The sequence below is a fragment of the Triturus cristatus genome, chromosome 8 (assembly GCF_964204655.1).
Source record: "Triturus cristatus chromosome 8, aTriCri1.1, whole genome shotgun sequence".
In the NCBI taxonomy this organism is placed as follows: Eukaryota; Metazoa; Chordata; class Amphibia; order Caudata; family Salamandridae; genus Triturus; species Triturus cristatus.
The window spans coordinates 411,273,443-411,300,368 of NC_140591.1; the positions used below are offsets into that span (position 1 = coordinate 411,273,443).

The window sequence follows — 26,926 nt, forward strand, 5'->3', positions numbered from 1 at the left end:
CAAACGGGGGCTTCACATGCTCCTGGTTCTTCTGGCACCTGAGGCGGCTATACATAATGCATTGTCTTTAGTCTTTGTCAGTTCTATTAGGTCTAGCTGCTTTTAGATCTGCGCAGTGGTCTTTATGTCCATTGGTCTTGACGTATTTTTGTCGTCTATTGGTGCTCCCTTAGTATCGTTATGGTGTTTTGGTCTTTAATGTTGTTAGTTTTAGTGTATAAACCTTTCAATTTTTTGTGGTAACTTCTCTTGTTGGCGTGACTTCACTTTTGTCCGCGTAGCGTCCTGTTATTCATTGCCTCCCCAGTTTGTCTTTCGACGTATTAGGTCACGGTCCTTTTCCTTCCAGGGGTGTGTCTTCGGTATGTGCGTCGTTTTTTGTGGTAAATTTTGGTTTATCTTGTTCTGTTGTGGTCGTTCCTTTTGCTTCATGTTTGTTTTTTGTTACTTCGTACTTTATGGAGTAGGTCATTGCTTGTTCCTTTGCTTTCTCATTGTGTTGTTGTTTGGTTTGTCTAGGTGTTTTATTCATATATGTTTATTAAGTGTTTATTTATGGCTATACTTAGAGTCAGTATTGGTCGTTCATATAGTTGCTAGTTATACTTACTTTATTGTTTTTTTCATTGAGTGATTTGTTTACATTGTGTTACTATTTGTTTTTTTCGAGTAAGTTAGTTTTTTATAGATGCTTTGTACTTGGCAGACATATGCCCCTCTTACCTACATGTTCACTTTCTTAGACATGCATATTTATCTTGCCAGTTTGTGTGTATATGGCTTTATTTATTCATGGCCAGTTATCTTTAAGTTTGTATATAGATTTTTCATATTTATATATAGTATTAGGTCTCTTATCTAGCTGCCATAAGGGTTTCTCTGTCTGTTATATGATAAGATGCTACCTACCGTTTTTTATTATGTTTCACTTATTTTTCCCATATTGTTTCATATAGATACCTACTTTATTGACTTTCTCATTGCGTGATTTGATTACATTGTGTCATTAACTGTTTTTTTCAAGTAGGTTAGTTTGTTTTAGAGATGCTTTGTTCTTGATAGATTTATGCCTCTCTTATCTACATGTTTACTTATTTAGCCAAGCATATTTATTCTACCAGTTTGCGTGTATATGGCCTTATTTATTCATGCCAAGTCATCTATGAGTTTGTATATAGACTTTACATATTTATATTTAGTACTAGGCCTCTTATTTAACTGCCATAGGGATTCACTGATTGCTATATTGATAAGATGCTACATACCGTTTTTTATTATATTTCACGTATTTTTCCCATATTATATCATACAGTATGCTTTAGAGTGTATTTCTTCTTTTCTCTTCATTATGGTCCTTTTTCTTTTGTTGGAGTCCGCTTTGGTCTGGTTCTACCTAATACTATTGTTCTCTCTTAGTTCTCTTTTCACCAGCTCTTAATGCCTGATCGTGCTTTCTTTTTCTCTCTTTTCTGCTCCTACCGTTCTCTATGATTTATTTTAGTTGTTATCTATACATTAATTTGGTCAAATGTGTTGCCTTTACAGTTTCTCATTTCGCTTTGTCTTCTAATAAGTGATACTTATCTCCGGTTCTTAGCTTTTAGATAGTGCCTTCCTTTTAAATGTACAACCGGTTATGCACTGCTCTGGGGCTTTTTATGCTGTTGATGTTATTTCTCCTGTTGGCCCCTCGCTCTTTCTTCCATGTCCCCCCTTGTATGAATTTGGTCTTTTTCAGACCTGCCGGATTGGCTCTTCTCTCTCTCTTTCTCTGTACTCTCCTGCTTTCTTTTTCCTCTTCTTTCCTTTCTTCTCTTCGGATTTCCTCTTTGGTCTCACCCTGTGTTGTGCTGGCTGTTGATGTCTGCTGGTTAGCCCTCCTGGTTGTTGCGCTTCATTTGCCACATATGGAATATCTTTTTTTCCTGATAATGGTTCTATGTCTGGACTAAATATACTTTCCCTTAATGTTAAAGGGTTAAATCATCCAGTCAAAAGGTCAAAGATTTTGGATTACTGTAAATCTCTTTCTTCGGATCTCGTCCTTTTTCAGGAGACAAAGCTCTCTGCCAAGGAGGCGTTGTTTCTGAAGAAAGAGTGGGTCTTTGATGTTGCTTGTTCAGATGCTTGTGGTAAAAGGAATGGAGTAATTACCTTAGTTTCTAGACACTCTGGCTTATCTATCGTTTCCTCTGAACAGGATACGGAGGGGCGTTGGTTACTATCTAAGTTGTCCGATGGTAATGCTGACTTATTTGTCATGAATATTTATGCCCCCAATAAGGATGACCCGGCCTTTTGGAATGCGATTACCAAAAAGCTCGAGGATACTCCTCACTCTGGTAATCTTATTGTAGGTGGTGACTTTAACTTGCCAATGGACCCTATCTTGGATAGGAATTCTGCCTTTAACTTTCGTCCCCCTAAAGCACACAAACAAATGATTAATATGTGCTCTCTTACCCATCTTCAGGATGTATGGCGTCTTCATAATCCCACTGGTAGTGACTTTTCCTTTTTTTCTTCCCCTCATTCGTCCTTTTCACGCATTGACTATCTTTTGGTTCATTCTTCTCTGGTTCAATTTTCTTCTTCTCCGCTTATTCATCCTATTTTAGTTTCTGACCACGCCGCAGTCACATTTTCTCTTACCTCCTTTGTCCCTAGGGCACGAGCTCGCTCGTGGAGACTCAACACAGAAATTTTACATGATGAGTCCTTGGTGCGAGAGTTTTCCAATGACATTGAGACTTTTTTTATTGAGAATGTTGGGTCAGTCAGCTCCCCTGTTGTTCTCTGGGACTCTTTTAAATGTACTTTTCGTGGTCAGGTCATTAAATGTATGTCGAAGAGAAACGCTGCCATTAAAAAGGAACTCACGGACTTAGCAGATGAGATCAAACGTCAGGAATCCCTTTTCCGCCACTCTCAGAACAAGACCTACCTCCAATCTATTAAAAATCTAAAATATTCATACAATTCTATAGTCACTAAGAGAGCTCATATTGGCCTGCAGGCTCAGAAATCTAAGAGACTGCTGTTAAGAAATCGTGCGGGCAAGATTCTTGCTGCCACTTTAAAGTTCCAGGAATCTTCTTGTAACACTTTCCAAATTCCTTCTATTACTGACCAGCTTGGTAGGAAAAAATTTCAAACTGCAGAAATCCTTGAGGTGTTCCGCGATTTTTATAACAATTTGTATACCCCGTTGGCTCAAGCTTCTTTTGAACAATGTCAGGAGTTCTTGAAGTCGGTTCCTTTGAAAGTTTTTTCGGAGGAAGATAATCAATCATTAAACTGCCCGATTACTGCTGATGAAATCATTTCCGCGATTAAAGCTACTCGGTCTGGTAAAGCTCCTGGTCCCGATGGATATCCTATTGCGTTTTATAAAACCTTTATTCCCGTGATTGTCCCGAAACTCCAATCCGTTTTTGATGCGTTTATTAAGGATGGCTCTGTGTCTGGTTCTGCGGCGGATGCTACTATTGTAGTTATCCCCAAAGACGGGAAGGATCACGCAGATCCCAAAAATTTTCGTCCCATATCCCTCCTTAACATGGAAGCCAAGATCTTTGCTAAAATTTTAGCTAAACGATTAGAGTCCTTTATTCCTCATTTGGTTCATCCCTCCCAAACAGGTTTCGTAAAGGGGCGTCTTGCACGGGATAATATTCGTACTTTTTGTCATATTCTTGGCGCCGCTAAACGATCTAATCTTCCGGCGGCAGCCTTGGCCCTTGACGCTGAAAAGGCCTTTGATAAGGTCTCTTGGCCTTTTCTACGAGCGGTCCTACGTGCACACAATCTTGGTGACTCCTTTATTCGTATGGTTATGTCTCTGTACTCCCGACCTAGAGCTAATATACGGGTGAATGGTGCTACGTCTTCCTTTTTTAACCTTTGTCAGGGCACTAGACAAGGATGCCCTTTGTCCCCTCTCCTATTTTTGTTGTCCATTGATCCTCTCCTCAGAATGATTGACTCGCATCCAGATATTAAAGGGTTCTCTTTTGGGTCTCATCAGATAAAAACTGCGGCATATGCAGATGATGTTCTCATTTTTTCTGATGATATTGCTCTGGCCATCCCCGCTATTTCGGATACGATTGCTCTTTTTTCAAAAGTTTCAGGATACACTCTGAACAAAGATAAGACAGAGATGTTTCCTTTAAATGCTTACTGCTTCTCCTCTCATATGGGCTCGGCGGGCTTTAAATGGCAATCCCAACACTTAAAGTATCTGGGTATCTATTTTTGTTCCACCCTATATGCTACGGCTTCTTATAATGAATCCCAAACTATTCTTAAGGTGAGACGTCTTTTAGAGAATTGGTCTCCGAAGCATATTTCTTGGTGGGGCCGTATGCAAACTCTAAAAATGATGATCACTCCTATTATTAATTTTGTTTCCTCTATGCTTCCAGTAAGGCTTTCTGATTCCTTCTTCCATGAACTTGATCTGCTTACTTCTAAATTTTTATGGAATGATAGAAGGGCTAGGATTGCTTATAAATTTTTACGGAAATCTTATGATATGGGGGGCTGTAATTTTCCTGATTGGGGGAAATATCAAACTGCTTTTCTGGCGTCCCAGGGTGCCCTTTGGTTTTCTTCCCCATCTATTCATGCTCCAGCTTGGTTGACAATAGAACAGGAACTGGCCTCCCCTCTTCCGACTGCATCTTTTTTGACCACAAACACCCTTTCTATTCCATTTTCTCGCTCTATTATTTTAGACACTATTGCTGCGGTTCGTAAGGTTGATAAGAGGGTAGCAGTTCCAATACATAAAACTAGATGGTCATCTATTTGGCGCAATTCTAAAATCAAAATTAATATTGACCCTGAGTTGATGTCTTACTGGGCTGGGAAAGGTGTCTCACTTGTTAAACATCTCTATGATTCCAACAATGATCCTTCCCCTTTCTCATCCCTTGCTCAACATTTTTCTTTATCTAATTTAGATTTTTATACTTTTCTTAAGATTAAGGTTGCACTTGCTAAAGTACACCTTCATCCGTCTTCCCCGCTGATTACGCTCTTTCAGCTTTGGATCAGGACTGGTCATGTTGCGTCTCGGATTTATAAATTTTTATCGTCCTCTACACTCCCTTCCCATACTGTCACACAGCAAAAATGGTTACATCATTTTGATCATACTGTCACTGCTCATATCTCTTCTGATACCTGGCAAGATATTGGTAAATTTTCTCTTCGTAACAAAATTGCCCCTTCTCTAACGCAGTCTAAGTTTTTCTCTATTAATCTTCTTCATTAGACTCCCAGTCGTCTGTATTCACTCAATCTCAAAGAAGACAATTTATGCTGGAGTTGTGGGCTTCTACCAGGCGATTTTCAACATATGTTCCTTGATTGTTCCCTTCTCCAACCCTTTTGGGATTTAGTTCACAAACACCTTATGCTCATCTTTAACATCAAATTCCAACTGTCTCTTCCATTAATTCTTTTGGGTCCGTTGGCGGCCCCAGTCCCTCTGCCTTTAGATCCCATGGAGCTCCAGTTGTTGGACCTCTTGTTAACTATTGCAGTCAAAGTAATTCTCATGGAGTGGAAATCCTTTTCGTCTGTCTCTTACCATACTTGGTGGGCCTGGGTTTCCTTTCTACGAAGTGCTCATACGTCAGTGGATCATGCTCATCTTTCTCCTTCTATTTCCTCTGGTGTATGGGAAGCCCTAGATTCATACATGAAGTTGGCCTCTGAAGGGGTGGTGGAACAATATCCCTTTGATTTGTCTGGTTAGTGTTGTCTTGTGTGTTGGGTGTTTCCTCTGGAAATCCTCTCCTCTTCCTTTCCTTCTCTTTGTCTCTCTTTTTCTTTCCTCTTCTCTTTCCTATTCTTTCCGTCTTTTCTTTCTTCCTTTCTTCTCTTCCCTCTTCTCCCTAATTTGCCATCTGTAGGTGATACTTTTGATATATATCTTTGCCAGACATCATTTTGGGTCTTCCCTCCTTAAGTATTTATTTATCTGATGTCTGCAGATTAATGAATGACAATGAATTGCTCTCCTACCAATTAATTGTATATTAATGTATTTATTATCTTATTGTCTGATATCAATTGTATCACTTTGGTTTATATCTTATGTGTCATATTTGCGCTTTTAAAATAATAAAATTCTTTTGAAATGAAAAAAAAAGATTGTTCTCAGGTACATTTGCATGCTTTGTCTGTCAGCTGCCACATAAAGTTTTTCTATGTTTTATCGTGAATTAAAAGTAATACATTCATACACTATAACACAATTGGTTTGTTCCTTTTTAGGCGGGTTTGTGCGAATACCCTTTTGCCCACAGTGTTCGTCTATCGGCTCTATTATGAAGTAGGCTATGTCGTATCGGCTTCATTTGGTCAATAAACAGAATACAATTCACGCTATTTATTCAGCATTCTAGAATGGTTAGTCCGAAGCCCAGGCTCCAGGAAGCACGCGGCCCATTCACCCGCGTTAAGTCCATTCACGCTGACGTCACATCATTAGAGCCATGGTGAGCCGCGCGCACTCTTGAAAGCTTTGCGCGCGGCTACCTGAACGCTGGAGAATTCAATCACTCTGCAGAGTCAGCACTGCAACTGAAGGCGAATCATTTACAAGTCACTGCTTCCAGTTTGTACTGCAGGCCCCCTACCATGACGGGCCAGGTGCAACACATTACTAAATCCACTGGAAATAACACGCTTACAAGCCTGCCTTCACTCAAAGCGCACGCACCTGGCTAAATACCGTTCACTTAAACATTTAACAAAGTAAACTGTGTTTTAACTAAGGTTTATGCGAATACACCTAGCGTAACTAAAGTGGAAACTTGAACTGCTCCGCGCCTTTTAAATCTCGGAGACTGAGACGCCCTTTAAGTACGACTAACAGGCTGGCAAATTCTACCAGTCCCACGGAGGTGTAAGTGAAGCGTTACTAAACTGCTGTCACGCCGGCATGCGGGTTTCTTTGATTCATTGGGCACGCAGCGCCACCCAGTGGCAGGATTAGGAACGTTACTATAGTTCAAAGGTCTCCAACCTTTTGTACATTAAGAGCTACTTTTTTGTCAGTGAAAATCATCCCGAGCTACTAAGATTATTAGTGTTGTAAAGTGACCACATGAGACAAGATTACATCAGCGGCTACCATAGCAAGAATACTTGCAGTGGTCACCTCAGGCTTGATTACCCTGTTATTTTTCAGCTCTGGGGGTGTGGGGCAACGCTCCTGCGCTCAAATGGAGGAGTCGCCTCTGTAGCCTGAGAAACTGTAAGCGACAGCCCTTGGGATAAGGAGTTTCAGAGGGCTGGCGGGAGGACCTACAGCCTGATAGAGAAGCAGATGCACTGGAGAATGCCTGTACAGTCTGAAGAATGGAGAGGGCCAATTACAGTGCAGGGGTCAGGTTAGCTCGACTACAATCAAAAGGATATGTAGTCCTTTGAAAGTGCCCATGGGCTGCACCACTGGGCGTTTTTTGGTTACTGTAACTGATTTTTCATCATTAGACTTAGACCGGGAGCAAGAAAAAGAAAGGCAGACATGGGAGAAAGAAGCAAGAATTGAAAAAATTGAAGGCAGAGACAACGGGACAAAGAAGGGATAAAAATGTACCCTCAAGATGAGATAAAGAGGCAGGAAGTGGAGGGGTGGAGATAGAGTCCTGAGATGGGAATAAGAAATTGCAGCCATTACACAACGCAAGCATTCCAAGCAGTGGCGGCAGGTCCCACAGAAAACCCGTCGGCCTCAGCATTTCTTTTTTCACAAATGAGACACTGGGTAAACTGCTGGATTCTGTCAATTGTGAAACCTGGAGCAGGAATTGAGTTCAGTACAAAGGTGGTCACGATAAATGTTTGCTATCCGAAGACGAGTTTAATTGGGTGTTTGGTAGACTAGATACAGCTAAGTTAGAATCCTGTGGACATCTGAGGTGCAAATGGCTGAACACATCTTCAAGTACTCTCTTATCCTATAGTTATCTCCGGGCTTCTCAATGTGCCTCGATGCACCCGTAGGAATCAGTGCATGAGTAGATGCGACTGAGGCAGCTTCTCAAGTCTAGCTGCTGTCTGGACCTGGCTTGAAAATGGTTCCTTTGCCCACACTGTGAAAGAGCTCCGTCAGCTCTCAGTCCCGCTCTCACTCAGTGTGGGGAAACATCTGGGAGCGAAAAAATCAGCAAAGGCTGCTCCAAGTGCACGTGAAGCAGAGTTATAATTCCATATATGGTTGAAGGAAACTGAGCAAAACAGAATTTGGAAAACACTGAAAATCGAGTGACTTGAGGGGGCAAAACTCTGCCTTTTAACTAGGACAAAGACCGCCTTTCATGGGCAGCAGCAGTGGCTTTAGGCCAAACTTCCATGAAAATAAACTCTGAAACGCTGCTCAGTCTGTATGAAGGAATGTTTTGTTGGGAAAGGCACTGCACGGACGCTACGGCGGGTGAGCCCCAAGAATACAGCCCTGTCAGCTGCACAGGCCCTCCTGGTCCTAATATGTCATGTCCATGTGTGGAAATGAGTGCCCGCACAACATCAGGCCCTGGTCCAGGCCGCTGCATTTGGAGCAGTGCTTAAAATGGGGACATAGTATTACAGGAACGTACCAACCGATGGCGTGAAAAAGAAAATGGGGGCACAGCAGCAAATAAAATACATGCAATTAACTGATTTTGTAGGAAGGGGGCCACGTTTTCACACCTGTGTATGAGCCCAAATAAAGATGGCCTAGAATGTCCAACTTGTTTCTTCGCCCACTTTTTTCAATGTGGGTTATATTCGCCCCTTCTCATTTTGAGACTGGAGTTTTGACTTTAGAACAAACTTCAATTGCTAGTCGGAAATGATCATTTTTGTGAATTTGCAATCGCAATACTTTTTTGGGAAGTGGGATTTTGAATTTTTAAAAAGATTTCTGGGAGTATTTGCAGACAACTCTAATTAGACCCCTTCTTTGGCGGTGGACTTTGGAATTTGAAAAAAAAAGATTTGTGGGAGGATTTGCAGACAACTTTGCTCAGAGCACCACAGTTAAGACTGCTGGAACACTCTGACTGGTACCTTTGACCCCCCAGCAGCATTCCCCATAGGAAATAACTCATCCTTGAAGGAGACTGCACCAAACTCACACCAGAGGTCCAAGGCCTTTTTGATGATCGCATTTATGTTGTTTGCGTTCATATATCAACCACAGAAGGGGTACACGCTCCTGTTCTTTTGGGTTGCGATTCACTGTAACCGCCCTGTCCGGCCTCCACCTAAATAAAAGGCTTCCTGATTTCACAAGGGACCGCGGTACATTGAGTCTATTGCTTAGGAACGCGGTGACAAACACCATCATTCTAAACCTAAGGCCGCCTCGGGGAGTAGCGCTGACTACTTGGCTTTGGAGAGTCAAGCGCACAAAGAGAGCCGCTTCATTAGCCAACTGGAGTGAGGCCTTGAGACGTCAGCGGGAAATGACAGTATCTGCCATGGAAACTCCCCAGTGACCACTCCCTGCTGCAGGTCTCACAGAAAAACACCTCTTAGTGGATCTCTCTTTTAAAGCTCCTGTGGGTCCCTCTTTTCCACTTTTTGTGGGACTTGTTTTGGAGTCTCCTTTTCACACTTTCGTGGTGTTTACGCTTCTGTTTGACTCTCATTGACCATTTCCCCTACAGTGGTATAACCTTTACCTTTTCTATAGACCTGTTTTAACCACTTGCCTTTCTCCGAGTTCTCTCATTTGTCGTGCCAGCGGTCTCTCTTGAGGTATTTTCACTGCTGAAACCTGCAGCGCGCTTGAGCAGAACATATTCTGATGAACAAAATAACGGAAGCAGTATCCATAGTCTAAGAAATCTAAGAATAGGGAGGCCACATGTTATTGCCGGTCAGAAAACGACTGCTAAGAAGTTGAGTTTAAACAAGTTCTTTTTGTAGGAAATGACCTCACTTCCGACGACGATGCATGTGATTGAGATTGGAGGTCTTTGAAGGTTTACAAGGCACATTGAAGTTAAGGAAGATGCTTGTCTTCAAGACATTTCTGCCAGTAGACAGCTTTCCATTTGACTTGTTCTTAGTGTTTGTGTAATGCTTGTCTTTTCGCCCTCAAGCTGGGAGACAAATTCTCTTATCTGCATAGCTGCTCAAGAGGTCTAGGGTATATAGAAGTCCTGCTGGAAAGCAGATTTTTCTTTAACACCTTGTTGATTGCAGCCCAGAGGAGCATTAAGCTCGTGTCTAGAACACCAGTGGTTTTGTGGAACAGGAAGTGCCGACACCTGATCTAGGTTGACGCTGGTTCCTTTCTTAAGAGTGATTTGCTGAGATTAGTCCACGTGTCTCATGAGATATAAGGTGACACGTTTAGTTGCTGAAAGTTCCCTTATTAGAGACTACAAAATCGCATTTTGGCAAATCCATAGGTAAAAACACTTTGGTCCAGGATTTACAAAAAAAATGAGTAAGTCTACACCTCGAGGTTTGCAAACCTCTCATCGGTGTATATATTTGGAATTTACAAAGGTTTTCCTAGTAATGGCAGGAAAACCCGGAACAGTCCCAATATTCTTGGGGTACACCTGGAAAACCTTGCCCATTTTCACATGAATATTTGCTCATGAGAAACCAGCTGAGTAAGTTCAAATGCACTTCCTAATTATTTTTTATTGTGATCACCTCTTTTTTATGCATTGAGAAAACCCTTACACACAACTGATGCTGGAGTGTTTCTTGACCACTATGAAAAGGATTTACTCTTAGATTTGGCGGTACCGTCCACTAGGTATCAGACAACATCCAAGAGAACACGCTAGACCGAACACTGACATCAGTGTCTATACTGGCTACCTCTCACCTCCATGTGTACGTTGATTATCCGCTCATGCGGTGTTTACGATTCTGTATGAGAGGATAAGGAGTGTGACGCCTTAGTTATAGAAAATCACATACTTTTAAAAAGACGCATTTTTCTGGGGTTCACACTGAGGCACCTTCTGGGTGAATGTTCTCCAGAAGAGTGATAACTGATTTTGTGAGGAACAGGAAGAAGAACTTTGCCTGCCTCAGGTTAATAAGATTTTTTGTTTTGAACAGTTCGTCCTATACGGTAAAATGACCAGATGTGAGCTTACCCTTTTATAAAATGGTTTCCCGTGGGTGGTGTCCACCTGGTTGCCGCTTAAATCCCTAGCCTAGCTTAGCGAAAGACCAATGGCTTTGAACCATGTGTTGTGTATGCATTAGTTCCAATCCCATGAAGACCTCCATGAACAGATATGTTTCATAGAATTTAAATAACACATGTATGTCACACAATGTATCTGTTGCTGTCCAAACACAGGCGTAACCATTGGAAGACTGCTTTCTCCCCCAAGTTGTTATTCATGACCAAGCCAATACCAAACTCTAGCGATCACTTGCGCTGGCCCTCTTCCAGACCTGGAGTTGAAAAGTCTTGTAAGGCAGCAAACTTTGAAACTTGTCTGCATTTGTTACATTACAACTATTACTCTCTTTATGAGGCACTATTGGAGCAAGCTGTAGAAGCGCATCAACAAGTGTGTTACTTGCCGTATGTTTATTATTAATATTTTTTTTTACAGAAAGATAAAAGATAAGTATTGCTTTTTCAACAATATGTGTCACACAGGCAGAAGGATGCTGCTAAAATAGTTCTACTGCAGGATATTAGTTGAAATTCCTAGAAAGGCCATGAAGTGCACATGCTGAAAATACATTTCTTATTTACATTATATTAATTCAGTTTGTGCTGGGAGTCAAACTCATATTCTTGCATGTGCTTGTGTCGATGGTAATCTTTCAGTCAACCGAGCCAGGGTGCGGAGACATTAAAGCTATTCTCTTCTTGAACTGTATAGCTTTGAATAACAAGTTACAGATACCTTCCTGTCTAACAAAATTACTTTCCCAAGATTCTGCCTCTAGACTAGGCGCATTTTCACACAGAACCGCCAAGTCTCAGTTGGCGTTGAAACAGTCCGTAAAGCGGTTCCACTACTCTGTGGGAGTCATTGTCTTTCCAATAATAAGAATGAGGGGGAAATATGTGGAGAACCTGGAGGGTCCATATCTGTCGTTTCTTCACACATTATTTGCTTCTTCTCAACAGATACGCCTTTTTATTTGGCAAACTCCACCGCCCCTTTCCTCGCTACAATGATGAGGATTGGAATATGAGGTAAAAATACAAAGCACAACCTCATTTTTTCATAATTTCCACACCAAGATTTTAAACAATATAAATGAAGGCGTGAGCACACATGCAACAAAGCTCAGCTATTCCAAATTTTTGGGAATTATCGAGCTTACAACAGTACTAGCTGTAATAACTGCAACAGAAGTCAATAATAACTGCAACAGAAAGCAATAACTGCAACTAAAAGCAATAAAAACTGCAACAGAAGGCAATAATAATTGAAACAGAACACAATAATAACTGCAACAGAAGGTAATAACTTACAGAACACAATAATAACTGCAACAGAAGCCAATAATAACTGCAACAGAAAGCAATAACTGCAACTAAAAGCAATAAAAACTGCAACAGAAGGCAATAATAATTGAAACAGAACACAATAATAACTGCAACAGAAGGTAATAACTAGCAGAACGCAATAATAACTGCAACAGAAGGCAAGATCTGCAACTAAAGGCAATAATAACTGCAACAGAAGGCAATAATAACTGCAACCGAAGGTAATAATAACTGTAACAGAACGCAATAATAACTGCAACAGAACACAATAACTAGCAGAACGCAATAATAACTGCAACAGAAGGCAATAATAACTGCAACAGAAGGCAATATCTGCAGCTAAAGGCAAAAATAACTGAAACAGAACACAATGATAACTGCAACAGAAGACAATAATAGCTGCAACAGAAGGCAATAATAGCTGTAACAGAACGCAATAATAACTGCAACAGTAGACAATAATACCTGCAACAGAAGACAATAATAACTGCAACAGAAGGCAATATCTGCAACTAAAGGCAATACTAACTGCAACAGAAGGCAATACTAACTGTAACAGAACACGATAACTGTAACAGAACACGATGATAACTGCAACAGAAGACAATAATAACTGCAACAGAAGGCAATAATAACTGCAACAGAAGGCAATAACTGTAACAGAACACAATAATAACTGCAACAGAAGGTAATAATAACTGTAACAGAAGGTAATAATAACTGTAACAGAATGCAATAATAACTGCAACAAAAGGTAATAATAACTGTAACAGAATGCAATAATAACTGCAACAGAAGGCAATAACTTCAACTAAAGGCAATATTGACTGCAACAGAAGGCAATAATAACTGCTGCAGAAAACACTAATAACTGTAACAGAACACAATAATAACTGTAACAAGGCAATAATAACTAACAGAACACAATAATAACTGCAATAGAAGGCACTAAAAGCAGAAGGAGACAATAATCAATACAACACGCATCCATCCAACACAGCTGAGAGGCATCACATGGATGGACCACACCAAGTAGCTCATGAAAGAACTACTTTCTCAGTAAAACATAATTTCTCTCCAAGTCAACATATAACACAATTAACTCACGCCCACCCAATACCCCATAGTTAGAATGATTTAGAGGAATACTGGGGACTATAACAGCACTGTAGTCTGGGCTACCTCACACACATACCTCAAGCCGGGCAGTTCACATGCCAATCGTTCAGATGCAACATACCCGAATTGGTAAAACTTTCCGGCTAAACAGATCAAATTATAACACTCACCATTTCAACACATCAACAATCAAACATAAAAGAATGGAATTCGACCAATAAGATATTTTCAGAGAAGAGTCTGCAGATGACAACTGGCCATCGACCAGGATAGTTTAGAACTGCACATAGCTGGAGCAAATAAATATTATTCACGAAAACAAATGAATGTTCTCATAGCCTGTGACATGATTTTCTCGTTTATTTCTGTGGCACTTTTTTACAGCTTAGGTCGGAGATAGTTCATATAAGGCCAACATCTGAAAGCCACAAATTCCGTTAGTGACGCTCTAGGAAGAGAACACCTCATGGTATTTGTATAGTGCGTTTGTTTGGTAACATTCGTTTTTTCTAAGCGCAGATGAGTAGCCAGAGCTGAGCCACGCAGTTAGCATGTGACGTGACCAGGATCACACTTCCAGTCAATGGAGAGAGTCTAGGATTTTAATCTAGAGAATCCTTGGCGTGCTACAATAAAGAGCACCTCGTGCTGCATTTGTAATAAACCTCAACTGTAGCAGCTTTTTTGTGTTTCTATGTTTTGTGTAGCAGCTTTTTTGTGTTTCTATGTTTTGAAAAACGTCAGGGAAGGGAAGTGTGGGAGAGGAAGGGAAGCTTTGTGTTGGTTACTCTGTTGTGCAAAGGGGCATTCTGTTCTGAAAGGCATCTCAGAGAGGCAGAGGCTTCTAGGACGTACTGATATATAAAAAGAAACATCTATTTTGGCTAAAACACCAGTGTGCAAAAGGAATAAGGAAAACAAAGATTGAGTAAAGATCTGTTGGTTCAGACTTTTGTACTTCAAACTGCAGAGTGAGATCTATGAATCAACCAGTGTTACTACAGCTCTCGAGGATTCCATCTGGTAATCCCTGTTATTTATTTATTTATTTATGTATTAAAAAACCCTGCATAACACCACTTCCAGAGAACTTACATAAGGACAATTGCTGTACACACCTAGGTAGATATGATTGATTTAATAAACCAGAGTGGTGATCGAGGTTTTGAATAAATAAGCAATTTTGTGATTTAGAGACAGGAAAATACCAACAGGGAACAAAACACAACAGCAACAGTAGGGCAAGAAGATATGGTATAGCAACTCCATAGATCTAGTTACGGAGATCTATTAATCCTCCCTATTTTTAGACAATGTCTATTAATCATACACGCCAACAATACATACACTTTCTTTAAAGTCCACACCTAATACATCACTTTGATGGGTTTTAAAAAAAATCTGAGATAAAAAAATCGTTAATATATTGCAGCAATTGAGAGGGGATGGCACCCTTCTATTGCTATACAGGGTCTTCAAGTTTACCCCTACACTGTGACTGCAGAGAGTTTCACTGTTTGTTGAGAAACTCTGTTTGCAAGTACAGGAAGTTAGAATCCAGTGAAATTTAGGGAACCCCTTTCTGATGTTATTCATTTGCAAACCTTGTGTGGACCACTGGAATGTATGTTAGTTTTTCAAAACTTTCCAAAGTGGATGTGGTTTTTGGGTTTGCCCAAAGCTTGGATTCTGGGTATTCCACTGCTTGGGGATCTTAACTCAAACAATCTGCTTCCATGATTTAAATGCTTGGAGGCGCATTGGTTGATTAAATATTTATACATGGAGATCTGGTTCATGGTCAAAGTATAGTGGATTGGGGCTAGGGGGATAAATAGCTCTGCAACCGTCCAATAAAATTCACTGGACGAATAGTGTCGGAGACGATGCAGTAATACAAGCATGGCGACCAGCCTATAGTAATTGAGTGAAAATGTATGTGAGAAAGCTTGAATAGAGGATGGTTTGACAGGCTTGAGGTGCATGTGCATGACTTTTAGTGCTCCCTCTCCTTTATTTGCTGTTTACGCAGGAAGCAAGTTCAGTGGATGAACGTGAAATAAATGTAAGATAAATAGGGCATTCCCCTCTCACACATACAGGGAGGAAACCATGTGTAATACCCTACACTCTAATAGTTAACATCTTTCACAATACCCCACTCCCTCCTTGGAGTCTGATGACCTATCCGTAAAATGTATAAGCAGTATATGGCACTGAATGTCACACTACTCTCGAACTATGAACAGACGTTCTTTAATGTATTTTTGTGGTGTTTTGTTTTATTTATTTACGAAAAACAATAAAGATACTTTTTTTTTTTTAAAGAATCAGTTTCCCATCATTTCTTTAAATTTTCTTGGGGAGGGTGAGGGGCATGCGTGCTTGGCATGCACTAAAAGGCCTGTACTTCCACATAAGAACCGAAAGCTTTTTAGTCAATTAAGGTAAAATATATGTTCCAGAATGCACAATTTGGCTCAATTTTTAACAAACGTTCCTTGGGGAAGATCCTCCGCCCCTCACTCATCCAGGTGTAACTTAGACTTGCTCGGTCAGTGCAATTCAAGGCAAGCATTTGGGTCATGTCATTTTCAACTTTCACCAGCCATCACCATTTTAGATCCTAACACTTTGAAACTTCTACAACCAGCCATTTACCATTGCTCCCTTTGAGGAGCATTTTGCAACCCTTGGTACAACTCCCTCTGCCATGTTCTCATCCAATTGGGCTTTGTTGAATGCTTTATTTAATTAATCTTGGGTATTCCCGTGAAGTAAGGTCTGTGACGAGGAAGATAGATGAAGGCCTTATTCCAAGTGTCCTGGAATTTCGGATGGGGCTAGTAACACTGTTCACGTCCGCACTGGAAATTATGAAATCAATGCAAACAGCAAAAACTCTGGGGGAAACATGGGGGAGGAATAGATAACTGCCAGATGACTCAAACTCGGACTCTGTGATTAACTCACTGCTCCGATACATAATCGTCTGTGTCACCATCCTTGTGACTATCACTTACGCTCTAAGGGGCGGCATTCAATTTGGCTGGGCACTAGAGTACACCACAGGTAAAGGACGTGAAGCACAGGCAAGAGCGTAGCTTGGTCAGTAAGATTGGGGGGGGGGTGTGAGCTTCAGATTTTTTTACAATCAGGCTGGCATATAATGACCAACCTTCCCAAAAATGCGGCTAAAACTTCTGAAACATCGACTCCTCAAGGCCAACCCAGAAACCCTTATCTCTGAACCCCTACCTCAGCGGAGATCGACGTTCCACTCCTTACTCAGAATCACCTCGGCCAAAAAATTCCCTCACGGTCTCCTAATTTTGGCTACGAAGTCCCCCACATTTAAAGCAAATGCCACTATATCCATCTACAACAAAGGGACTATACTAATTCAGGCCACCGATCGCAATCTTGAGATCTTTGATGACAGATTTGCCCTCCTCAAGAGATCTTTGGTCACTAGCAACCCCCCTATTCAATCTAAGGACGGTCCTCTCCCTTCCCCATCTCAGGATGTCCCTGATCCCTCGCTAACTGGCCACAACCTGTGGACTGCCTCATGTACCCCGACTGAGGTATCCCAGCCAAACACATACGACGACTACAACGCATCCAAAACGCCTCAGCCCGACTAATCGTCAATGTCCCCCGCCGCAGCCACATCACGCCCCACAGAGAGACCTACACTGGCTACCCGTCAACAAGAGGATCACCTTCAAGATCCTCACCCACGCACACAAAGCACTCCACAATGCCGGACCAGCCTACATGAACACCATACTCAGCTTCCACACCCCCACCCGCCGGATCCGCTCCGCTAGCCTCGCCGATGTCCCCCGCATCCAACGAACAACCTCCGGCGGCAGATCCTTCTCCTACCTTGCCGCCAAAACCTGGAACACCCTCCCTACCCACCTACGGCAAACCCAAGACCTACTCGCCTTCAGAAAACTCCTCAAGACCTGGTTCTTCGAACAGTAGCGGCACCCCCCCCCCCTCCTCAGCGCCTTGAGACCCTCACGGGTAAGTAGCGCGCTTTACAATTGCATTGATTGATTGATTGATTGACTGATCAACACACACAGGACCACCATGCCTCCAACCACTGGCTCCCAAAACTCACCCACCGTGCCACGACCTAACCAGACTATAGCCAGTAAACCCGGAGCATTTGTCATCCCTCGCTCAGTCCACCTCTCCGACACTTCCCCCACTCCCCCTCCCACTAGCCCTTGCCTACATAACTCACCCACTTGCTCAGACCACCTCCCCGACACTTCCCCTACTCTCTCTCCCAAGAGCCCTTGCCCACATAACTTACCCACTCGCTCAGACCTCCCCTCGGTCACCTCCCCCACTCCCTCTCCCACTAGTCCGTGCCTACATAACACCCTCACACGACAGCGGGCTTGCCCACCTTCCAACAGGAACTCATCCATCCTCCCTTCCCCTAACCTCCCCCTCCATCGCCCACTCCCCTTGCACGCCCGTACATCGGAGAGAGAACTCTACACTAGCGGATTTCCCCCTTCCCTCCCGTCCTCCTGCCCCGGTCTCCCCTCTGCCCTCCCCACTGACCTACCCTCCTCCTCCCCTCCACATGACCCATAATCCACACTCAGATCCTGCCACGAAGCTCAAGAAAATAACCCAGGAACTTCTGTCTCTCAAAACTGTCATCCATAAACTCATTAAGTCCACCAAAGAGCTGGCCCTTGATCTCTCCTCCAACAGGACCTCATATGTGATCCCGCATCTCCCCTCCAACACGACATCACATGAGATCCCACTTATGACCCAGTTGAAACCCCCTGCCCTGAATTTGATTACCACCCCCTACCCTAACGCCCAATCTAGAACCGCCAGATCCAAAAATCAATTTTCAGAACCTGAAATTCTCTCCCTCCTCCTGGAGTACACCTCTCCTCATTCGACCATCTCAGTTCCTGCTAGACCATCACAAACAACCCCATTAAATGCCCCTAGCTCGACGTTCCCTAAACATGGTAACGCAGAACCCATCCAAAGATTCACACCCAACCCCCATAGAGCACCCAGACCCAACGCCAATGCCATGAACATCAATAACCTAATGCAGATCCCCACTACACAGCCCGCGCCCACTGACAGCTTGCACAAATCACACCTGAAATGCATGTTACTTAACTGTAGATCAGCTGTGAAACATGCCACAGACCTTGCTGATCTCATCCTTGCCCAAGAACTTGACCTCCTTATCCTCACAGAAACTTGGCTCAACGACTCCTCTGGACCTATCCTCGACTTATTAGTCCCTCCCAGTCACAACATTATCAGACTCGACCGAGTTAAGAAAACGGTAGGGGGCATAGCCTGTATCTTCCGCAACTCTCTCACAGCAAAACAGACCTGCTCAGCTAATCTCTCATCCTGTGAATACTTATGCATAGATATCACTAGCACACACAGACCCCCTATGCAGCCTTCACATCTTCTACCACCCTCCGGGTGATAACCTCCCTCTAATTGAACAAACCATGGAAACCATCTCCTCCAACCTGGGCTGACACTGCCCCCAGATCTTCCTTGGTGACCTCAATCTCCACTGGAATGACCCGCAGGATCAGGCGGTTACCACCTTCAAAAACTTCCTAACCGACCACTCCCTGACTCAATTCTGCGACAGCCCAACACACAACTTAGGCTCGACACTGGATCTAATCATCTCCAACCCTAAACTCCATTCATCTCGAATCCATTCTCCCCTGTGACTGGTCTGACCATCACTTTATCAACTTCCTTATTTTTGAAAGTTGGAACCACAAAAGTGCACAACCACTAAAACAGTGGAAAAGATCGCTCCATAACACTAGCGTAAATGACCTCATAGAGCGCTGCAATTTCTCCCTTCCGCCGCCTGCAAACATGAATGACGTTCACGTCCTCACTGAGCACTACAACAACGTCATGCTATCTGCCTTGAATGCCACGGCCCCCCTTCAACTAAAAAGAATACCCATCAAGGACTCCAAACCTTGGTTCATTGACAGCCTAAATGCGGACAAACACAGCCTAAGACTAGCTGAATGCACCTGGAGAGCCACTCCCTCCACGGCTCTTCTAAAAACTCTTAGATTCGAAAGAAGTAGATACAACAAACTCATTAGAACGGCGAAAGCTACCTTCTTCAAAGACCAACTTGACAAAGCCAAAAATCGCCCGAAACGTCTCTTTGAGCTGATTAAATCACAATCCAACAACACATCTACCCAATCTCAGCACCTATCTCGCCTGCAACCAAACTGCGATGCAGTTGCTGACGACTTCCTCGAAGAAACGATTAAAATCGAATCTGATCTAAGATCTGCTGCACTCAAAATCTCCCCCTCACCTGACTCTTCTGTCTCCACACCCCTGCCCTCACCTCATGGCCTCTCCCTCAAAAACAATGCTTCATGGATTCAATTCACTCACCTCAACGACATTACCATCCTCAACATTCTCTCGTCCCTTAAACCCTCAAATCACTTCAATGACCCCCTCCCCCCTCAACTTCTTTAAAGAAATGATAGGATCACTAGCACCGCTCTGGTCCAAGATCATCAATGCCTCACTTCTTCAAGGTGAGATCCCTGACTGCCTGAAGGCTGGCCTAGTGCTCCCTATTCTCAAAAAACTCTCGGCTGACCCTGCTGACCTGAACAACTACCGACCAATCACAAACATACCCACCATGGCAAAACTACTGGAGAAATGTGTTCATGAACAACTACGCAAACACATTGAGCAATTCAAGCTCTTTGACCTATTCCAATCGGGCTTTCGCACTGGCCACAGCACCGAAACGGCCATCACTCACATAGTGGACGATGCCCTCACTTTACTTGACCAAAATGAAGCCTGCCTTTTAATTCTTCTCGATCTCTCATCTGCTTTCGACACTGTCAAACACGAGAATCTACTCTACCTCTTGGAACACAGGATGGGGCTCTCAGGCACGGTCCTTAAATGGTGTTCCTCTTTCCTCAGCAACAGAACACAAAGAGTCAAATCCAACCAGACTCTCTCCAACCCTAGTCCCTGCACACTGGGTGTCCCCCAAGGATCCTCACTCTCCCCCACACTCTTTAACCTTTTTCTTGAACCACTGACTGTAATACTTAAAGCCTCCAACATACAATATCACATGTACGCGGATGACACACAACTCTACATGAAAATCTCCTCCCCTGAAGACATCAAATCTCTCAACTGAACCCTTCTCAAAACCCTAAACTGGCTAACCTTCAATCATCTCAAACTAAATGCACTCAAGACTGAATTCCTCCTCATTGCACCCACGAGGCAAACCCCCACTGTTGTGAAATATCTCTGTAATCTCACCACCCTCAACTGCTCACCACACATCATCGACTCCACTAAATCACTGGGCGTTGTGCTCGACAAAATCCTAAACATGCAAGATCACATCAGATCATCGACCAAAGGAGCGAACTTCCAACTTTGTATCTTAGGAAAACTCAAACCCTACCTTACCCAAGATGACTTTAAATCGGCGGTCCAAGCACTTGTCATCTCTAGATTAGAATACGGCAGTGCTACTCTATGCGGACTGCCTAAACTCAGATAAGCCCCCATCAGAGCATCTCTAAATGCTGCTACTAGACTCATCACGGGTTACAAGAAGACCAACCACATCTCGCCGGACCTGAAATCGCTCAATTGGCTCCCTTTAGAGGCAAGGATCCAACTAAAGATCGCTTGTATGACCCATAGAGCACTACACTTCCACACACCACTCTACCTGACAAATAAGCTGGAACTATCTGGTGGCTCCAGGTCTACTAGGAGCACCAGCACAATCTGCTCAAGCCAAAGAAATGTAATAAGAATAAAACCTACAATCGTACATTTTCTGGCATCGCCCTGAGAATCTGTAACTCCCTTCCAGTGGAAACAAGACTGATTCCCTCTACTCTTGCCTTCAAAAGGGAAGTTAACGCTCTACTAATGAACAATGCACCGAACTTGATACCTTTGTCCTCTTGCCACTAGCTTACTGAATTCTTCACATTTGTTGCGACCCATTGTCGCTGGCCATATTGTCTTGGTACTGAATACATATCATTTGTTGCGACCCATTGTCGCCTGCCATATTATCTTGTTTGCTCTTGTTGTATATTGCCCTACTTGTCGGTCACACCCAGCCTGCTTCCTATGCGTACCCTAAGGTCATCTTGCTCCTGTTGTATATTTTCCCACTGCTTCCCAAATTTTTCTCCCTAGCTGTTCTCCTGTGCCTTCCTTAACCGTAAGTAAAGCGCTTTGATACCCACTTGGGTCATGTTCGCGCTATACACAACTTTAAATAAATAAACAAAATATTCTATTTAAATACATTATAGGGCAGGCAGGATGCATGAGAGGGGCCTAAGGGGCAGTGGGAAGAGAGGAATGTGGATTGTGATGAGTACTATGAGAGAAAACAATATTTTGTGAAATATTCAATATTCTGAGGACTTTCAAAACAGAGAGGGGGAGAAGTGTGTGAGCATTTTTGTCTGCATAGATCCCTGGGGAAATTACAATACTGGACTGAAAGCACCTGTACCCAACTATTTATCAGAAAATACGGAAAAGCAAGCGGGCGAGGCACCTTTTGAAAATACATTATACAATATCTCCCCAACCCCCTCCCCCTCCGAAGCCATGCCACTGAGCATAGAAATATTTTGATGGGACAAGCGAAGGTGTTTGTGACTCGCTGCCCCTTGACGTAATGACGTGAAGAAAAAGATTATGACTGGGTGTAATGAGCATTACAGTAAATAATCATGGCAGGCACGTTGATGGCGCCGTACCAGCTCTTCAGGGCCCCATGCCAATCAGAGGCCAGCTGTATAAATTAAGAGTGATTAGCCCTGCCTGAAAGCACCATGCGCACGGTGCCCTTCGCGAGAACACTGGCACGTTTGTCTCCATCCTACCGCAGTTCCACGCGCGAGCTGTCACTCAAGAAATAGAAAGAGGACTAGTTATAGGCCGACTGCTTCTAATGTACTATGACTGATGCCGCTGTAACGAGTCATCTCGCGCCCTGTCTCAACTACGCCAGGTCTCCTTCTTGCACCTGACAGGAGTAAAACTCCTCTTTTTTTTCAACACCTGTCTTCGCCAGAAACTTTCCAGCTCATTTTACTTGCCCGCACTGAAAGATGATAAACTCTGCCAGGCATGCGGGGTCGTGACCCCCCTCTATGCTACATTAGCAGCGAACAATGCAACATGTGAACTTTGCCGGCCCTGCTTCTCATTAACGTTACATAATTCGAGCTCAGCGTCTAATTAGATTGTTCCGTTCGAGTGAGAAGGCCAAAGTCACCCGCATACCAGAAGCGCCTTAACAACAAACCCCTGCATGATTTGGAGATGAATCGAGCTGGAAGCACGTGCTGCGTTTGTACTGCTGAAGAGAGACGTGCACGATAAACAAATGTAACCCCCACCCATGAAAATCAAAGCACGGTTCAGCTCCCGCATTTTTGTGTGGAATATGTTTAAATATAAATAGCACACACCAAGTAAATGTACATGTGGCTGAAAGAACACACATACGGACTTCACACAGCGCCACCCATATGTAGGGTGACCAGATTCTCAAAACAAAAAACGGGGACATGTCATAGACAGAGAAGTAGGACTACGGTTTGCAGTAACCATCAACATAAAAGTAGGACTATTTGACAGCTGTCATATACATAGAAAAGGGACTACAATGACAGCTCGCTCCACAGACGGAGAGGAAGCATTACAGACAACAAATCCGCGGTCTTTTATTGGCACCCCTCTCCTTTACACAGCAGCATTAGTACTTTTTATTACATTTACACTTTTAAGGACTAAAGCATATCTTTGCCAAAAATCAATAAAACATCACAGGCTAGCAAATGCCAGATTTACTAGCTTTATCAATGCTCGTTTCTATAGCTGCGCGTCAGCACCACGTAAAGTACAACTCACCAATATTGCTTAGTTGCTCATGAGAGAAAAGCATGGGAGGTAAACTGCGGAATGCTAAATTGCCAAATGGCAGCCATGGACCAATGTAGAAAAAAAACACTTCTCTCCAGGTATTACTGCCTTAGGGTCTTAAGGGTGGCAAAGGCTGGCCGACCACACAGTCCTCCCACATTTGCGTGGTCACTGCTGGGATGTCATGTTACCTTACTGGGGTATGTATAGTGCACTCTAGCCATTGGTATCATCTCATAGTGCAATAGTGTGAAGACCTGAGCAAAAAGCTCGAGAAGCGCTGCTCGCCTCTTCCACAGGTTTTAACCCTGCTCCTTTAAGTCCTTTCCAGCTAAACCGTTTGCCGTGATCTGAAAGGTCAGTCAGAAGGTCAAGCCATAGCTTTGATATGAAGAACACAGAGCATGCATCAATTGGTTATGAATAAAACATGCAATGAGCAATGCATTAATCCTTGCACGGTATGCATAAGGGCTACTGAAAAGTTTGTATGGCTATGACTACAAGCTACAGGACGAAGAAATATTGTTTTATCCAAAGTAGAAACTTTGGCTTGCACGATGACGTAGGTGGCGCTTCGCGTAAAATGTCTCTCTTCAAAGGATTTCCCTTCTTGCTACAGCGCTCACCTCAGTGACGACACATGCCGTAAACAGTGCAAAGAGAGCATGCGCGCGCATGCTCAGCCGGAACAATGAAAATCAGGGACATTTCTGTGTTTAACCTGGACACTGTTGGAAAACAGGGACATTTGAGTCACTTGGAGAAAAGTGTCGGGACACGGGGACACTTCTCCAAAAACAGGGACCGTCCTGGGAAAACGGGGACGTCTGGTCACCCTACCCATATGCCACCCACTACAGCAACTGCTACCCCTGGATTGTCCGGTGAAACCCCTGGCGTTGCCTATGCTAGTCCTGCTTTCAGGGGACATGAAGTCAGCGATAAGAACATCAAGTAAACAGTATTCTAGAAGTCTGGCTGTTACCTAACTAAAGGTACAACAATTATTCAAGCCTGCGGCGTCATCCGTGGTCAAAGGTGATTATGTCACTTCTGACATTTATGGCATTTTGGCGAACTGACACCCGTGCAAAGTTCTCAACTGCAAAAGTGCTAAATATGACGAGGGTCGAAATGGTTGTCCATCTGGAGTGCATCAGGGACATGTAAATTGGGTAGATTTCCATGCCTATAATCCCCCTCTGCTTTCCTTTGTGCACAGAAACAGGTTTAGTGTATTGAACCAGGTTGATTGACGCCCACACGACAAGGAGCTAGTTCCGAACAACACTAGTGAAACACCTACCCCTTTAACTGTACTGGAGGGAAATATTAAAACCCCTATCTCTGCAGTGGGTACATCTTCTGGTTGTGTGGGCAGGGTGGGTGGGTGTGATTTGGGGGATGTGGGGCTCCCGAGTGGAGTTTCTGTTGTAGGGGGGAAGCACCTTGTATAGATAAAACAGAGAGGAGACTTCCTCTAGAGTCCCCCATTTGCGATAGTACCTCAACCATGGCATTAGGAATTCCAAAAGCCACTGGTAAGGCAGCCGATGGTACTATAAAAATCCTCTCGTGGAACGTTGCTGGTTTAAAAAACAAACTATCTAATCCTGACTGGGGCTCTTTTATGGCAGCACATGACATCTGCCTGATCCAGGAAACCTGGGCCTTAGAGGAGAGTGTTAGCCCTGGTTATACAATTTTTCACATCCTGGCAGTGTCTGGTGGCAGAGGCCGCCCATCTGGTGGCCTGTCAATTTGGATAGGCACCCATTTGGGCGTCCAAGCTACTCAAATGCCAACCAACTCCCCTGATGTCCAATTTGTGTTACTGACACCCCCCAACACATTAAAAATAGCCATAATAAATATCTATTCTAGGCCAGTTAGGAGTGGGCAGGAGTCAGATACGATAAAAGCATTAAGTCTCTTTATCCAGACTCTTGACCCCTCTGTTATAATTATTGTTGGTGGGGATTTTAATCGTCAATTCGAGCCCTTGGCAAATCCAGACCCGGATGAGCAGGACGATGAAGACCTGCACTGGTGTATTCCGGAACCAAAGATCCCTCCTGTTAAGGCATGGACTCGGTTGGTCCTCCAAATTAAATCATTTTCACTTGCTACGTCCCTGCGAGCGTGTAATGGGAGACTGGATCCTGATCGTCCAGGGTCTCCCACATTTAACAGGGTAGCGCAAATGTCCATCATTGACTACATCATGATGGAAGTAAAGACATTGGGACAGGCTTCTAGAATTTAGAGTGTATCCGAGACATGACAGCGACCACAATGCCCTAGTTCTTACACTCAAGCCAGGGAGTTTTGGGTTGACTAATCCTGAAGCCGGCTCTACTACTAATATGATCTTGCCTCTGATGGTCTCGAATAACCGTCGTAGGGTTAACTGGCCCCACTTTCAGAACTTTCCGTCTAGGCTGGGTGAAATATATCAGCTTGTTATTCCATGGTTAGCTGCGATGGCCGACTTGCCACCAAACGGCCATGTTGTAAACATCCATAGACAGTTGGCCAGTGTGCTGGGGGACGGTTTTTGCCCTCTAAGTAGGCCTAGACGAGGTGGGGCTAAGATACACCCCTGGTACAATGTCACATGCAGGAAAGCTCAGAAGGATCTCCTTACTGCAATTAAAGCCAGGGACAGCTTAAAAATTAGATCATTCCGTTTGCTTAATAAAAAGGCAATCGAGGGAGCCAAGAGGGACTGGGAGGAAGCTAGGTGGGAAGAGCTGAGAAATGCGCTCCTGACTAAGGACACAAAGACATTTTGGGCTATTGTTAGTTCAGGCTCTAAGGGAGGAGGGCAAGTTACCTTTCCAAATATTGCGCCCTCAGTGTGGGAAGCTCATTTTGGGGCTTTATATGCATGTCCGGAGCATGATGAACTATCGTGGCCAGGTTCTGACCTGGCCCTTGGACCAAATCAGGAGGGAATTGCGACGCTCGCCCGGCCCCCTACCCCAGACCCCCGTCACGAGTGTCGACTGACGGGGGCCTCGGGTGGAGAGTCGGGATCGAGCGTGCACCCCTTTAACCCCCTAGAGAGTATTACTCTGAAGGAGGTAGAATCCGCTATAGCCAGATTGCTCCCAAACAAAGCTCCTGGCCTCGATAAACTGCAGGGGGACCTATTTCGATCCCAGCCTAAAATATGTGCTCCTTACTTTGTCATTTTATTTAACACGGTCCTTATGGGGTCTGATCCACCGGACACTTGGCTGGGGGCTGAGATTGTCAAAAAAGGTTCCCCACTTATCCCTT

General features: G+C 43.6%; 1 protein-coding gene across 1 annotated transcript in view; it reads right to left on the reverse strand.

Moving 5' to 3' along the window:
• The window catches only part of VWA8 (von Willebrand factor A domain containing 8), a 1,291,603-nt gene that overhangs the window by 266,973 nt on the left and 997,704 nt on the right, over positions 1–26,926 (reverse strand). The gene's annotated exons all lie outside the window — the stretch shown is intronic.